This window comes from Helianthus annuus, chromosome 9 (genome assembly GCF_002127325.2).
Source record: "Helianthus annuus cultivar XRQ/B chromosome 9, HanXRQr2.0-SUNRISE, whole genome shotgun sequence".
NCBI classification, from domain to species: domain Eukaryota; kingdom Viridiplantae; phylum Streptophyta; class Magnoliopsida; order Asterales; family Asteraceae; genus Helianthus; species Helianthus annuus.
Genome location: NC_035441.2, coordinates 97,781,784 through 97,785,171, shown reverse-complemented (window position 1 = coordinate 97,785,171; position 3,388 = coordinate 97,781,784). Strand labels below are relative to the sequence as shown.

Sequence of the window (3,388 nt, the reverse complement as noted above, 5' to 3'; positions counted from 1 at the left end):
TTCTACAGGTGAGTGCCAATGTCGGCTATTTATAGCAAGTTTTGGGACTCCCTTACGGACCGTAAGCCTAACCCTTTACGGTCCGTAAGCTAAGCAGTCTATTTATAGGCTGCCTAGGCTCGGGACTAGCCTTGGTGACTCAAGATTTCAGCCAATTAGAACAAAGCAACGTTTGATTTTAGATTATTATCAACTAGGGTTTGCCCCCCTTGAGTTTTAGGGGCCCTGATCCTGATTCTGATTGTTCTGAAAATTTTAGGGCTAGTGCAGAATTACTTGGGTGTAACGCCCTAAAACGCTTTAACCTAAGATTCGCAGCGGACACTACATAACTAGAAATTTCCTTCATGATATTCTTTCTTTCATTTAAATACATTAATCTCTTTTATAATTTAATGCAAAAACTAACATACATGACTCAATTAAGTGACTACGTATACACCCACGTACAATCCGTGTCTTGACTCGATCTTCAACCGCGTACGCTTCTAGATGAAACATCCAAACATGTATAGCCTGCAGTCACCACATTCAAACACATTATTAGCAACCGGTGACATAATACAAAAATCTTAGCACAAGCATAATAGCGCGACAACACTTCATGCTTTTTCTTATACTAGCCCCTTCATCCATCCACTCGATTACTCGCATCAGATTGTGGAGTCAACCTTCACATCCTTTGTTACCATGCCTATACTACACATTAATTCTCAAGAGAAAAACGATTAGTACATTAGCTTTCATTTACATGATCATGTCCTCAAATATACATAACTCATCTTATTCATTCAAGCATAATTTCATTATGTAAGTTCCCTTTCTTACCCAAACCAAATCGAATCTTTTTCTTAACCACTTCTAACCCATTCCATTAAAACTTAACTTACTACTTGCATCAATCCATATCTTCTTACATTGCATTCAACAATAATCACATATCAATCTTCTTACATTGCATTCAACAATAATCACATATCATAAATACATTAACAACTAAAGAGTAAGTTCGGAGTGCACTTACCTTGCGCGTCCGTATTCTCGTTCGCTTACTTGATTGAGTCCTCTTAGCCCGTTAGCCTTCAAAGCTCCCATCCATCTTGACATGATTCCTATACACTCATGTCATTACATTCACTTTCTTATTAGCATATATGCTCATACATATGAACAACCATATCAAATTCACATCTAACATACGACCCACTTGAAGCATACTCCACATCATTAATTCATTTAAACAAGAATAAGGTATACTCGACATCATCCCTAGATAATCTTCACATGAATTATATCTATTTACCCATTACTTGCATACAATTTCACTTGTTATTGTCTTTTAGACATTTCGTCAAACACTTGGTGTGCGTACTACCTCCTAAGCATAATGTACAAGCATTTCATGTTCTTCTTCCTAGTTATCACTTCCATTCATCAATACAAGTAAACATCATACAATTATATACCATACTCAATCTATATGCATGTACACATCACATACTACACATTTTCACAATCAATTTCATACCCTTTCATGAATTAGACATAAACCCACTTAGCTAGGTGTAGTAAATCATCAAAATACTCAATTTATAGCAATTTACTCAAAATCTTCACTTAGGGTTCGTTCCTAAGCAAGCATACATTGTCAATTTGGCCATAACCTAAACAATTCATACATAAATCACTACTTGTGATGTTCATCAAGATTTCTCAACTTCATTAAACATCAAAATTCAACATACCTTATGATCCCCTAACTTGGGTGATCGTTAATTCATGTTCCTTCTTGAATTTGAGCCTCGATTCATGCTTCAATTGGTTGATATATGATGAACTAGGGTTTGGCTCTCTAGAGCCTTCCCTGATCACGTACAGAACACACACGAAAATGTGTGCGTGTGTGTGTGTTATTTTCATTTAACATAACAACTTTCAAGTTAGCCCACTTTGGTCCCTCATGTTTCGTTTAAATCAAATAAGGCTACAACTCTCCGCTTATTACTAACGAGACCAATACTCAACAAGGATAATTATTCCTAGCTAATCCTCATTTTTCAGGTTAACTTTTCTCATTAACGGTACGTTACCCATTTCTTAATAGTAACCGGGTCTAAATTACCAAACCCGTTTTTGGGGTGTTACATTGGGTGTCTCAATTAGGGTTTCCTTATTGACTAATTATTGTCCTAATTATTGATTTTAGTGGCAGTTGTTACATCCTCCCCACCTTAAGAAAAATCTCGTCCTCGAGATTTACTGAAATAGATGAGGGTACTTTCGCTTCATTTCTGATTCCAGTTCCCAAGTATATTCTGGTCCTCTCCTGGATTCCCATTTGACTTTTACTAGCACTAGTCATTTGTGTTTGAGAAACTTAATCTTCCGATCTTCTATTTGTAGGGGTTTCTCTACGAATTTCAGCTTTTCATTTACCTCTATATCTTGAAGAGGCACTACCAGGGATTCGTCTGATAAACATTTCTTGAGATTGGATACATGAAACACATCATGTACTCCCGCTAATTCTTCTGGTAGTTGTAAACGATAAGCTATTGGTCCTATTCGTTGGATCACTGGGAATGGTCCAACATATCTGGGACTCAGTTTTCCTTTCTTACCGAATCGTACTACTCCTTTCCAAGGAGATACTTTTAATAGTACTTTGTCTCCGACTTGGAATTCTAAAGGCTTGCGGCGATTGTCTGCATAACTCTTCTGACGATCTCTAGCAGTCTTCAGTCTTTCCTTGATTTGCGATATCTTGTCAGTAGTTTCTTGCACAATCTCTGGACCTGATAATTGACTTTCTCCTATTTCTGCCCAACATACGGGAGTTCTGCACTTGCGTCCATACAGTGCTTCGAATGGAGCAGCTTCGATGCTTGAATGGTAACTATTGTTATAGGAGAATTCAATTAATGGTAAATGGCTATCCCAATTACCACCAAAGTCAATTACACATGCTCGGAGCATGTCTTCCAGGGTTTGTATCGTCCTTTCACTTTGTCCGTCCGTTTGAGGATGATATGCGGTACTTAAATTGAGTCGAGTTCCCATTGCTTCTTGGAAACTTGTCCAGAAACGGGAAGTAAAACGACTATCTCTATCCGATACAATGGAGAGTGGGACTCCATGTAAAGATACTACTTCATCTACATACAACTTGGCTAACCTTTCCATGCTAAAGGTTTCCTTCATTGGTAGAAAATGAGCTGATTTGGTTAATCGATCCACAATTACCCAAATAGCATCATTACCTTTTCTGGTTTTGGGTAACTTAGTAACAAAATCCATTGTTATGAGTTCCCATTTCCATACAGGCATTTCTAATTGTTGTAGTAGTCCTGAAGGTTTCTGATGTTCGGCTTTAACTTGTGAACAGGTT

General features: G+C 37.5%; 1 long non-coding RNA gene across 1 annotated transcript; it reads right to left on the bottom strand.

The window, feature by feature from the left end:
- Positions 1-329: 329 nt before the first annotated feature.
- Positions 330-1,888, bottom strand: LOC110874372. Its single transcript, XR_002555889.2, has 3 exons — positions 1,746-1,888; positions 1,025-1,112; positions 330-516 (listed from the first exon to the last, which is right to left on the bottom strand). It is a non-coding gene; the product is annotated as an uncharacterized LOC110874372 (long non-coding RNA).
- Positions 1,889-3,388: the final 1,500 nt, after the last annotated feature.